Here is a 13,867-nt window from a genome sequence, read left to right on the forward strand (position 1 = left end):
AACTGAGCAAAATGATTCGGGTTTGGGCTGACGTGACTGCGGAGAATGTTCTCTAATACCTGTCTACTCAAAGTGTGGTCCCAGGACCGGCCGACCTGGGGGTTGATTAGAAATGCACCCTCTCGGGCCTGCTGCATCTTAACCGCATTCCCAGCCAAATTCAAGGGGTCCCGCTGGCCCCCAGAACCAGAGGGAGGGGACTCGGAGCAGCTGGACTTGTGGCCACGGCCGTTCCCAGGGCTCCCGGCCCCCCCCCCCACCGGCCCACCGGGAAACACTAAATTAAAAGGAGATCTTGGGGAACCACTGTCAAAGGAAGGCAGGTCAACAGCCTCCAGCTCGCCCTGGAGAGGGGCCGAGGTGGGGCTCCGGGCACCCCTCCCCCTCCTCTGCCACCTGCCGAGGCCGCCCCGCTTCTCCTCCGACCCCCTCCTCTCCCAGGGGCTCCCCCCTTCCAAACTGCATGGGGCTGCCCTTCCGAGTCCCACGCTCTGGTCGCGCTGGCCCCAGCCCCCGGGCCTCCAGCCCCACCGAAGGCGCCGAAGGAGAGAAAAGCCGACTCACTTCGGTGCCCTCTCAAGCCCCCACTCCACTTCCATCAGCCCCGCAGCCGCTGGCTCCCCGGCTCCACTCCGCGGTCACTTCCTGCTTCCCTCCCCGCACACGTGTCCCCCGGCCGTGAGGCCCCGCCCCCACCGCTGCGATTGGCAGATCCGGCCGGGAGAATAAATTCTCTGGTTCACAGCCTCTGCGGGCTCGGGAGCAGATCCGGGCGGGTGGAACAGAGCCCTGCAGAAACCTCTGCGATCTTCCAAGAAGCCCCAGAAACCCAAGGAAAGGACACCTTTCGCAACGTCCCTGATACCATTTATGTTGCTACACTTTGGCAGCTGAGTCCAACGCCCTGGGTGAGCAACAGGGCAGGACACGTTTGGAGAGGGTGGGAAATGGAATCTCCCACCATCAGCATCCTTCTCTAGGTCAATGGCCCTCAAACTACAGCGCCCAGTGGAACCACCCAGAGAGATGTCAAAACACAGAATGCTGGCACCCTCAGAGCTTCTGGTTCTGGAAGCCTGGGCGGGGCCCGAGGTCTTCTGTTCTGAACTAGTTGTTGCTGATACTCTGGTCCTGGGACCCCTCTTTGAGAACTGCTGCTTTGTTCTCCAGGCCTTCTAGAAAAAGACCATGGGGTAAGATAGCTAGATTTAGCCAAAAATAAAGACAGGATGCCCAGTTAAATTTGAATTTTAGATAAACAGCAAATAGTTTTTTAGTGTAAGTATATCCTGGGCAGTATTGGGGAGATACTTATGCTAAAGACATATTTCATATTTGTTGCTTATCCGAAATTCAAATGTAACCGGGTGTCCTGTATTTTATCTGATGACCCGAGCAGAGGTAACCAGAAACACTGCCCATAATCACAGTGGCCACAGACCAGAGGATCCAATAGGAGCAGACCACTTTTGTCCATAGTTGTGGGCACTGATGATTGCACCAGATCCATGCACTGGGCCAGGAAGGGAAGACGGCGTGGTGACAGTACGTGGTTTCTGCCTTCGGGAGAGTCCCAGACCAGGGAGAGAGCCAGACCAGCTGTCTTAGTCAGCTCGGGCTGCCGTAAGAAAATACCACAGACTGGGTGGCTTAAACAATAGACATCTGTTTTCTCACACTTCTGGAGGCTGCAAGTCCAAGATCAGTCCAAGATCAAGGTGCAGACACAGTGCCTGGTGAGGGTCTCTTCCTGGTTTGCAGATGGCTGCCTCTCACTGTGTCCTCACGTGGCCTTTTCTTGGCACACGCACAGGAAGGCAGAGAGAGGGATCTCTCTCTCTCCCTCTTCTTATAACGCCTCCAGTCCTATCAAACGAGGAGCCCACCCTTATGGCTTCATTTAACCGTCATTACCTCCTGAAAGCTCTATCTCCAAATGCAGTCCCATTGGGGGTTAGGGCTTCGGCATATGAATTTCATGGGTGGAGCCCTCATGAATGGCATTGCTATCCTTATAAAACAGGCTCCAGAGAGCTCCCTTGCCCCATGTGCCACGTGAGGATACACAAGAAGTCTGTAACCCTGATACGGCCCTCACCCAATCACGCTGGCACCCTCATCTCAGACTTCCAGCTTCCAGAACTGTGACCAATAAACTTCTGTTGTGTATAAGCTAACCCACTCTGTGGCATTTAGTTACAGCAGCATGAAAGGGACTAAGACACCCCATTTTACAGATAAGAAAACCGAGGCTCAGGAAAGCTCTGTATTGAGCCCAGGTTGACAGGGAGGTATGGGAAACCACGCCCAGCTGACTCCAGAGATGGTGTTCTTCCTGCCTCAGACATTCAGGACTCACAGGATAGGACGGGACACCCTGATCGGCAAAACGTCTCTCTTCCCTTGAACCATGCCAGTGCCCTAAAGCAGGGTGGCCAACCCCCAGGAGACAAATCCTGCCATTTCCCATCTTTCCCACTGAACCCCTTACACACACACACACACACACACACACACCACGAACCCAAACATACAAATTGCCTCTGTCTTTCTTGCACTCACTGATGGTAAGAAGTGCCCGAGTGTTGCCCAAAAGAAAATGTTTCCTTAAAGCTAAGTACACTGGCTCTTACCTCCAGCCCATCCCCAGTCCATTCCCATTCTCTCCCTCCAAAGCAAACTGTGCCCTGCAGCCTCCATAAGCTGGGGGAGGAGAGGAGAGATGAGTGTGTAAGAACAAACTAATGAGCAGGGGCTCATTAAAAGGTGGTGGGGGACTTCCCTGGCAGCGCAATGGTTAAGAATCTGCCTGCCAATGCAGGGGACACGGGTTCGAGCCCTGGTCCAGGAAGGTCCCACATGCCGCGGAGCAACAAAGCCCGTGGGCCGCAACTACTGAGCCTGTGCTCTAGAGCCCACGAGCCACAACTACGGAGCCCACGTGCCACAACTACTGAAGCCTGCGCACCTAGAGCCCGTGCTCCGCAACAAGAGAAGCCACAGCAATGAGAAGCCTGCGCACTGCAACAAAGAGTAGCCCCCGCTCACTGCAACTAGAGAAAGCCCGCGCACAGCAACAAAGACCCAACACACACAAAAATAAATAAAATAAATTTATAAAAATAAATAAATAAATAAAATTTAAAATATAATAAAATAAATAAGAGGTGGTGGGTGCCACGCAGGCAGAGAGGGCTGCCCCCCAAACGTCCAAAGGCCATAGAACGAACTTGACAGTCAGCAAGGTATCCGCAGGGCAGTGGGATGGTGGCCCTTTCCAGAGGAATTGCTGTAGCTTGATCTGGTTAAGCAACCTGCCAGCGGCAATCACCTCCCACTGGAGCATGGGGTGGGGTGGGGTGGGGTGGTGTGGTGTGGGGCAGGGCCGGGGGTGGAGGGAGACAGCTTCACAGGAAGTGCTGGGGGAGATGGAGAAGGGACAGGAGAGGGACACAAGTGGTCCAGCCCAGTGAGTCCTCAATCTCTTCACTGTTGCTTCTCTTATTCTCTCCTCCTCCCCACCCCTTCCTCCTCCTCCTTCTCTCTCTCTGTCTCTCTGCCCCTGCTTTCCCTCCCCCTCCCTCCCTCCCTCCTTTCCTCTCTGAAATCTTGTTTCTTTTAGGAGGTACTGCAGCAATTAAGCACAGGCTTTGGAATCTGACAGCCCAGGAAGAAGCCCAGCTTGGCACGTGAGTTTCCTTGGACAAATTTCCCAACCCCTCTCAGCCTCAGTGTCCCCATCCTGGGTCTGGGCGTCATCACCCTGTGCTCTCTCTACAGGTGACTGCAACTGGAACAAAGCGTCTACCATCCAGCAGGGCACCCATCACGGCAGGCTGAACGATCATTATCCCTCGACCCTCACTCCCTCCATCATTTATTCACTCATTCATTTATCCAGTGGATATGTCATGGGCCTCTGTTGGCTCTGCTGGGCCCTGGCACACGGAGATCAGCTACACACAGATAGTGTGGCCTGGCCCAGCCTCTCAGGCCTCTCATTTCTTTCCCTTTCCTGAAGTCTGACCACTGATGCATCATGAGGACCGAGATAAGCCTGGGGCGCAGGTTCCTTCCAAGTGCGGATGGTAAACCCAGCTGAACTGGCACTGATATCCTGAAGGGATTAAGGAAGTGAAAGTAATAGGAAGTTCAAAGAAGTGCTATTGAAATGTCAGGGGTTTTTTGTTGTTCTTTTAGGGGATTTTCTAAGTATGCCCCACCCATACATCCAGAATTCATCCACTTTGCCCAAAATAACAGCTCTGACTCATCATCCTGCCCTGATTCCCATTGTGCATCCCCCCCCCCCACCCCGCCACCAGTCTGTCCTCCAAACAGCAGCCAAAGTGATTTTTTAAAGACGGAAGTCCAACCACATCAGTCTACTACTGCAAAGCCTCTGAGAGCTCCTCCTTGCCTTTGGAGTAAACTAGTGGGTAGAGGCCAGGGTTGCTGCTAAACATCCACCACTACTCACAGCCTCCACAGCAAAGAGTTATCTGACCCAAAAGGTCAATAGTGCCAAGACTGAGAAGCCCTAGTGTAATCCCATAAAATAAATCTTCTTAGTATGAAGTGATGACAAAACTCACTCTTTAAAATTTAACACACCCTTCAAGAAGCATCCAGCCTCAGTCAAGGCACTAGTTAGCATTTGATTCACCCTAAAATGCAAGAAAGAAGAGAACCAACTGTCCAGCCAATCTTTATACTCCAATCACTGCAAAAATACACCTACAATCAAACCTCCTAGGTGCTCAATTCCCTCGACCCTTCTGGGTTTTGATTATTTAAGGTTCTGATGTCAGGACACTATGACATCACAGGGCTTCCTAAATGGAAATGCCTGGAACGGCTTTGGCAGGTGGAACAGGTCTAACTGCCCTTAACATTTGCTCTCCAATGTGACTGATAAACTGAGGAAGAGGAGATTCTAACCCACCTTTTATCTAAGCACCATCCAAAAGAGCCAACAGCGACTTGACACCACTTTTCTCAGCCTCGTACAGGGAAGAGCTGCCCTCGAGGGCTTGGGGGGGAAATGGACTCAGCAAGCACATCCCTTCTCACCTTTGTCTAACTGATTAATTCTGAACCTGCACCAGCTATGTTGGAGGGAGGGTATAGAAGTACAGGTTCTCTAAATGTCCATGGACAGATGAATGGATAAAGAAGATGTGGTACATATATACAATGGAATACTACTCAGCCATAAAAAAGAATGAAATAATGCCATTTGCAGCAACATGGATGGACCTAGAGATGATCATACTAAGTGAAGTAAGTCAGACAGAGAAAGATAAATACCATATGATATCACATATACATGGAATCTAAAAAGTGAACTTATTTACAAAACAGAAATAGACTCACAGGCATAGAAAACAACCTTATGGTTAACAAAGGGGAAAGCAGAGGGGAGGGATAAATTAGGAGTTTGGGTTTAACACATACGCACTACTATATATAAAATAGATAACCAACAAGGGCCTACTGTATAGGACAGGGAACTCTACTCAATATCTTGTAATACCCTATAATGGAAAAGAATCCGAAAAAGAATAGATTTATATATATGTATAACTGAATCACTTTGCTATACACCTGAAACTAACAACATTGTAAATCAACTATACTTCAATTAAAAATAAATAAATAAATTTTAAAAAGACAGTAATATTTCAAACCCCCCCCCCCAAAAAAAAAGAAAAAGAAAAAAAAAAAGAAGTGCAGGTTCTACTGACTTTATACAAACCTATTATCGGGAGAGAAGTTTCCAGTAAGCTCAACCACCAGCTTAATTAAGATATGGAATTACTAGGTAAAAACCACCACTGATTAAATACGAAATCAGCCCTGTCTCCGAGATGATCACTGGCATAAATCCACTTTCCATCTTTTCTACATTGGCTTCAAACAACTCTCCTGGCATCTCATAAGTAATTCTATGGAGTCTACTGTGCTCGGTTTTATTCAGGGGAATCACTGAACAAGTAAACTCTACTTCAAGCCTGTTCCTTTAGAGCCCTGTGGATCACACGAATAGCCTGTTGGTTCACTCACTCACTCAGCAAACGTTTGCTGCACACCTACTATGTGACAGGCATGTCTGAGGCACTGAATACACATCAGCAAAGGACACAGAGACAACCTGTGCCCTCACGACGTTGCCAGTGCAGACGCTGCAGGCATTGCCTTGAGTGTGTGTTGTAAATTAAGGCTTATGATGAAAGCTGTTATACAGTATTATTCGGCTGCTTCGTCCCTTTTCTTATTCTCCAGGAAAGAAACACCCATGCCTTCCACTGCTGGGCAATCTCCCCAGCCAGAGAGGAAAACTCAGCAGGAGAAAACCTCCTTCTTTTGGTGGATAGAGAGGCAACTGACCCACACAGCCAAGCTTGGGGCCCTCACCTGCAAGGGGGCTGCTGGGAGCAGAGAGTGTCCCAGGTGGAGAGGACACCAGGCGACATGCCAACATCAGCATTGCTGATACTTGCCGAAGAGGCCTCGGAAGAAAAGGAACTCAATCTAAGATTGATTTTTTTTTTTTTTATTCTAAAGGAATATTCACTTGAATACCAACATTTCTCATTTTTTTCTTCAAGGGGCACCTTAAAACGGCATGAACTTCAGAACCCACAAAACCTGATGCGCCCCAGGTGGAAGATTTGAAGATCTGAAGTGTTGGGAGATCTGAAGCTGGAAAACAGCTTTCTCCGGCAGCCAGAACAGTGTCCCCGCCCACGCCCCCGCCGAGATGTTCACATTCTAATCCCTGAAACCTGGGTGTGTTACTCGACTGGCAAAAGGGTCTTTGCTGATGTGACTGAGGATCTCGAGATGGGAAGATTATGCCAGATTACCCGGGTGGGACCCTGTAATGACAAAGGTTCCTCATAAAGGAAGAGAGGGAGGCAGCACTTCAGAGTGAGAGAAGGCGGAGGTCAGAGTAGTGCAGCCACAAGCCAAGGAATGCGGGCAGCCTCTAGAAACTGGAAAAGGCAAGGACCCCTTAGAAGCTCCAGAAGGAACACGTGGCCTTGCACTTTGATGTTAGCCCTTCCGACATCCACAACAGTAATGATTTATGTTGTCTGAAGCCACTAAGTTTGTGATGATTTGCTACAGCAACCATAGGAAACGAATACACTTCTTTTGCCTGGAAGCATCTAATTTCACTGACACCTTTCCCCAGTGGAACTATGAACCACCAGGACCCTCACCCTTAGTCCACTAGGCAGGACCAACTACATAATTTTGGGGGTCTGGTGCAAAATGAAAATGGGAGGCCCCTTAATCAAAAGGCAGTGGGGGGAATGGCCATTAAAAGTATTAAAATATAAAGCCTTTTCCTTTTCTCTGCATCTGCTCACTGCAGACTCCATGGTCCCATCAGATTTTGCTTATAAAACACAAGTTCAGAGATAAAATTATTAGGCATCTCAGGACAGTGACAGCAGAGCATTAACCCAGGCATGGAGCCTTTGGTGGGTGCGGGGGTGGGGGCGGCGGGTGTGGAGTCAGGCCAGGGTTGGTTATTCAGCAAAAAAGTCCACAGAGAGATTGAGAACTAGGATGTTGAAGATGGAGGGAAAGTACAGACAAGACCACAACTAGAGGCCAAAGTCATCAAAGCCAGCCCAGGGAGGGAAGCCGTAGACACCCCAGGAGACGGGAAACAGGGGCTGGACACCCCACAGAGGGAGCCTGTGGTCTGGGAAGGAGATATTCCAATTCCTACTGGGAAGGAGAGATTAGGCAAGAAAACAAGCAGGAGCATCTCAGCAACCAGAAACCAGTGGACCAGTATCTGGGGTCTCCAAGTTTTCCAGGGGCCTATGAAATGGTTACGAACTGAAAAAAAACATATTGGGTTTTGGTTCCCAAAAAACAAACGGTAGAAATTTAAATTAACAAGTGTTTAACGCAATGTCTATAAAACCTTGTTAATTGTTGACTTTGATATTCATAAAAATTTAATTACATTCGGAAAACAATCTCTTAGTGTTTCTCCCTTCAAGAGAATTCCTAAGTAGGCACAATAATGGCCAAGAAATCACAACCAGTCATAAATTAAATAAGCTTCGAGACAAATCATTTCAAAAGCAAAATTATAAAAACACTTTCTGATTATTTTATGGGGGTGGGGGGCAAGTACTTAATGTGGAATGTGGGAGCATTGTAATATGCTTGGGCAATATGGGGTGAGATCTCCAAAAGCAGGAGTCGTTTAGGGAGCTACAAAGATCTTAAGAGGCCCCAGGGAATGGGGAGGGAGGCTGGATTCCAAGAAGCTTTATTTCTTTCTCCGAGTGGGAGCAGAAACAAAACTCATGTGTATTTGCTGTAGTTTGCAGACGGTTGGTGATAGGGACAAAGTAGGGCTGGGTGAACCTACCCGGAAAGGATGATTGTTTCCTACTGTCACCGTCGTCCCCAGGGAATGGGACCAGCAAGAAGGAAGGAAGCCAAGGAGGAAGGGACGGATGGAGGGAGGGAGGGAGGGAGGGACAAAACCACCTCTCTGTGCTCATGCGAACTATCTCAGCCTAACAGGGAGGTTTCCTAATTCGGTTTCCATTCTTGGACTTCTTATGGGTGAACTGTGCAACCCCCAAGTTCACATATTAGAGTCCTAACCCCCAGTTCCTCAGAATGTGACCTTATTCCTAGACAGAGTCTTCCCGGAGGTAATCAAGTTAAGGTGAAATCATTAGGATTGGCTCTAACCCAATAGAGCTGGTGTCCCTATAAAAAGGAAATGTGGACACAGAGACACACACCGAGGAAAGACAACATGAAGAGACGTGGGGAGAAGGCAGCCATCCGCACGCCTGGGAGAGAGCCTGGCCAGACCCTTGCCCACGGCCCTCAGGAGGGACCAAGCCTGCCGACACCCTGACTGGGGGCTTCTGGCCTCCGGAACTGTGAGACAGTAAATTTCTGTTGTTTCAGTCATGGTCTGTGGTATTTTGTTACAGCAGCCCTAGCAAACTAACACAGGGCTAAAGGTCACTGTAGGCCACACCATAAAATTTAGCGCCAGGAAGAACCTCCAAGAGCCTCTGGTCCCGGCCCCTCGCTTCACAGATGGAACCCTGGACGCAGAGCTGGAACCCACACCTTCCACCAGCCCCATTTCTCCCATGTCTCACACATTTGTGAGTCCCTAATCCTCCCGGGCTGTCGGATCAGAGTCCTAGCTTTCTGGCCCAACCATGAAAATGATTATTGTAAGCAAGACTACAGGGAAACGGGTCAGAATACCAAAGCTCGGGCTTCCCTGGTGGCGCAGTGGTTGAGAATCCCCCTGCCAGTGCAGGGGACACAGGTTCAAGCCCTGGTCCGGGAAGATCCCACATGCTGCAGAGCAACTAGGCCCATGCGCCACAACTACTGAGCCTGCGAGCCACAACTACTGAAGCCCACACGCCTAGAACCCGTGCTCCGCCACAAGAGAAGCCACGACAATGAGAAGCCCGCACACGGCAATGAAGAGTAGCCCTCGCTCGCCACAACTAGAGAAAACCCGCGCGCAGCAACAAAGACCCAACGCAGCCAAAAATAAAGAAAGAAAGAATACCAAATGTCATAAAAATGTTTCGAGTACTTTCCAGGCAGACCCACTAACAAACAACTGACATTCCCAACCCCCGTCTTAAACGATCCTGCAAGCAAGAGGTACGAATACTATAGTTATTTTCATGGTGAGACAGACTTCTACAACTATTTAAAAATACTATTTCACTGAGACTTCACACAGACTCACCCTGGCCTTTTACCCAAAGTTGTTGTAATTGGTGAGGTTTTACAGTCCTGCGACATATTCTGGAAGCATCAGCCGGGACCTGAAACAGGTAGCAATACAGACAGAAAACCTTACACATAAGAGGCACTCAGAAAAAAAAAATCATTTGTCTAATTAAATGGAATGATAGAGCCATGCAAACTGTCCTGGACCCTCTGTTTCCACTAATGGGGTTGATCTGTCAGTGTGATTTCCCAGGAACTCACTTAATAAAATGATTTAAAATATAGGGAGGAGAAAAGATATTGATCACTCTAACGCTCAACAAAAGAAGGATAGTTCAATACATTACAGAACATAAAGGCAGTAGACTTTCAGGCAGTTAGTCAAAACGATAAACACTGTAGCAGCAGAGGAAATAATACATGATATGGTGCTTTGTGAAAGAAGTAATATACAAAAATATATGCCATTTGTTATTACAATGGCAAAAAATACACAAATAACAGAAAATTAAAATTCATACAAATTAAAGTAGTTGGATGATGAGAGTGTAGAGTTTTTCCCCCTTTCTACAACGTTATGTTCTTTTTATAATTTATTTTTTCTAATTCATTTATTTATTTATTTTTGGCTGCGTTGGGTCTTCGTTGCTGCGCGCAGGCTTTCTCTAGTTGCGTTGAGCGGGGGCTGCTCTTCCTTGGGGTGCGCGGGCTTCTCACTGTGGTGGCTTCTCTTGTTGCAGAGCACGGGCTCTAGGCACGCGAGCTTCAGTAGTTGTGGCACGTGGGTTCAGTAGTTGTGGCTCGCAGGCTCAGTAGTTGTGGCGCACGGGCTTAGCTGCTCCGCGGCATGTGGGATCTTCCCGGACCGGGGCTCGAACCCGTGTCCCCTGCATTGGGAGGTGGATTCTTAACCACTGCACCACCAGGGAAGTCCCCTCTTTTTATAATTTAAACACAATGCAAGCAGGTATAAAAGGAGATGAATCCAGAAAACAAGGCTCACTGAGCTTAAATAACATGACTTAAGGTCAGTAGTGAAACCCAATGTAGACTCTCCTAACTCTATGCACATGACTCCCAGTCAATAAAGTAGACTCTGTGCTTATATCCAAAACCACCTGGATGCTTCGGAAAGCCAGGTTCCCTTGAAAATTTCCACGATGTGTTTTAATCGGTCATTTCCCACGGATTTTCTTCACCTCATTAGCTCTCCAACAGGCCAGCTGCAGGATGAGGTCGTCTGCACGTGACGAGAACCAGAGGCGGTTCCCCCTGTCACCCTCCCACCCACGCATGTTCTCCTCCCAGAGCCCCTGGGACTGCCTGTTGCCACCAGGCAGGGCTGTCACGATGCAGGTCACGTTTCGTGTCTTGCAGCTCACAGACAGATGGTTGGCGGGGCCTTGGCCCGGACAGAACACGTGAGCCCCGGGGTGCCCGCAGGCGTGGGGGCTCCCACCACCCGCCGGAGGCCCCACCTCTGACCATCTCAAAGGCCCCCTAGATACTCCCAGGAGACCATGCGCTGAGGGCACAGCGCTCACACCTAAAGATCCTCTTCTCCTCCATCCCAACCCAGAAAAGCATACAGTTCGGGCCTTCACACAGGGCCCCTGACACGTACCCAGCTGCCTTCAGGGGGGCCTCGTGACAGTTGGACTTTAGAATGTCTCCGGAGGTGCCTGCTTCTGGGGTGGAGAGGGCTGTGCTGAGTTCTTCCAGAACCTTCCACAGTCATAGCGGGGAAGCACTCTCTAGTCCATTTTAATACCAAAATCTACTCTGGGTTCATTACAACAAGCATGGATGATCTAGTATGTAACCACCTCTGTGCTCTCTCTAAGCCACTGTTATTCCGTCTCCAACTGCACTCCCCTCCAAAAAATAATTTGAAAGCGTTTAGTCAAACAAATGATGTTAAAGCAAGAATTCGTCCTCTTCCTCGTTTTTTAATTCATCAAAGACACACTGAGGTAACTACCAGTCAGAGCTTCAAATCAACATGAGATACCAGGGCCACAGAACTGAGAGGCCTTCACTCCAACCAAAAGCAGAAGAGATTGGATTTGAAGTTGACTTTGCCTCATTCGGCTTTGGGAAATATTAATAATGGATAAACACCATACTAGGCAGTCCCTCCAAGCTCAGGAACCCCAAGCTGGGAATCATGGCTGCAGGGGGTGGGGAATAAATGAAATACATAGTCCTCGACTTTGAGAAGCCAGGAAAACAACAAATAAATCCACGCGAGTGGATTTATAAATCTACTATGCGAGTAGCTCCCAACCCTTGTTCGTTGCTGTTCTAACGTGGCTACCAATGAGGTTTTCAACCCTAAAGAGAATGATAGTGAATGTGTGCCATCCCTTGGGTGAACAGAGAAGACACTTCAGAAATACTTGTCAAACAAACGAGTGGTGGCCTGCAGTTTTTTTTTTTTTAATGAATTTATTTATTTTATTTATTTATTTTTGGCTGTATTGGGTCTTCGTTGCTGCGTACAGGCGGGTGAGGGGCTACTCTTCACTGTGGTGCAGGCTTCTCATTGCGATGGCTTCTCTTGTTGCAGAGCATGGGCTCTAGGCACGCGGGCTTCAGTAGTTGCAGCATGCGGGCTCAGTGGTTGTGGCTCGTGGGCTCTAGAGTACAGGCTCAGTAGTTGCGGTGCACAGACTTAGTTGCTCCGCGGCATGTGGGATCCTCCCGGACCAGGGCTCGAACCTGTGTCCCCAGCATTGGCAGGCAGATTCTCAACCACTGAGCCACCAGGGAAGCCCTGCAGTTTTTTAAAGACTCTTAATTTTTACAGCACACACTCCCGGGGCAAGACTTCTAGAACGTGATCTCACCAAGACCTCTAAATGCCAAATTAATCAAAGAAGTTGAGTGCACCTGCTCCTCCAGGATGCTGTTGAGACTTGAAGTGACAAGGCTGGCAGCGGACTTGGGGGAGGAGCTCACCCTAAGATGGTCTCTTCCCCGTAAATGCTTATTCATTCTCTTCTCTTGAAGATGTTTCCCCATCTTTGAACCCTTATTGGGCAAGACTGCGGTTACTACTCAGCTGGAAACCAGTGCCACACCCATTAACTGCTGAACGTTTTAGAACAGAGATCATTAAGGGTTGGAATAGTGAGGGTGGGAACCTATAGAACAGTGAAGGATGTCGTGGGGTAGACCGAGAGGAAAGGAGAAGGCATTCTTGATGGGAGACCCAAAGACCCAGAGACAGAAATTAGGCGAAATGTTTGGAAAACTACACAGAAACTGGCCAAGCCATAGCAGGGAGGGTTTAGACAGCATGCTTACTGATTCCAACCTAAATCATCAGCAATGTCACATCAACACGGATCCTACATTCCATCTAGCATGGTAACCCTTAATTATATAAAACCTTGGACCTTTTTTAAAAAAATGAATCATACAGGAATACCCTGGCGGTCCAGTGGTTAGGACTCGGTGCTTTCAATGCCAGGGCCAGGGTTCAATCCCTGGTCAGGGAACTAAGATCCAGCAAGCTGCGCGGCACAGCCAAAAAAAAAAGAGAAAAAGAAAAAAGAGTCATATATTTGTCAACCATTAGGAATAAAAGAGTCATACATTTGTCAACCATTAGGAATATAAGCTACTTAAGAGTTTGGTAACATCTCACACTTTTTTTCTACCCACCACAAAACTTATTTCCTTGAGGGCAAAACCCTTGACAACTGTATCAGTCAGGAAATGCTGAAAGTTTTAGAGCAGTGGAGCGGCCTGCTCCGAGGAGGAGGTGGGGAAGAATCTGGAAGCAGTGGGTAACAAGGATAGGAGGAAGAAAAGTCAGGGTGTTCAGAGAACAACACAATTCACAAGGAGAGAAATGCAATCTTCCTGGAGACACAAAATGTGCCCCGACGTTAGGCGGTGGCGTTTCCTGACATCATACCTGCTCCTATTCCCAGAACAGAAGAGAAACTAAAATAACTAAATAAAAGGCTTTCCTTGAGTCCCCACGGCACGGGACTCAGAGCCTTCCTCATTAAAGGAAATTTGAAAATTGCAACTTTGCCTTTCCTGGGGTTATAGCGGGGCTCATAGGGTGACCAACCATCCAGGTTTCAAAGGACTG

The 13,867-nt window shown here is 48.6% G+C and overlaps 1 protein-coding gene across 8 annotated transcripts in view; it reads right to left on the reverse strand.

The window, feature by feature from the left end:
- SLC39A11 (solute carrier family 39 member 11) overlaps positions 1 to 13,867 on the reverse strand; it is a 424,377-nt gene that overhangs the window by 341,527 nt on the left and 68,983 nt on the right. For 3 of the 8 annotated variants that reach the window (XM_059908946.1, XM_059908945.1, XM_059908942.1), the window contains exon 1: positions 565 to 655. The exons of 4 other annotated variants lie outside the window; for them this stretch is intronic. The gene's annotated coding sequence lies outside the window, so the exon portion shown is untranslated. Of the gene's footprint in view, positions 1 to 564; positions 656 to 9,775; positions 9,827 to 13,867 lie in introns of those variants that run through there. One more of the 8 variants, XM_059908943.1, reaches the window with a different exon arrangement.

Source organism: Balaenoptera ricei, chromosome 20 (assembly GCF_028023285.1).
Source record: "Balaenoptera ricei isolate mBalRic1 chromosome 20, mBalRic1.hap2, whole genome shotgun sequence".
NCBI classification, from domain to species: domain Eukaryota; kingdom Metazoa; phylum Chordata; class Mammalia; order Artiodactyla; family Balaenopteridae; genus Balaenoptera; species Balaenoptera ricei.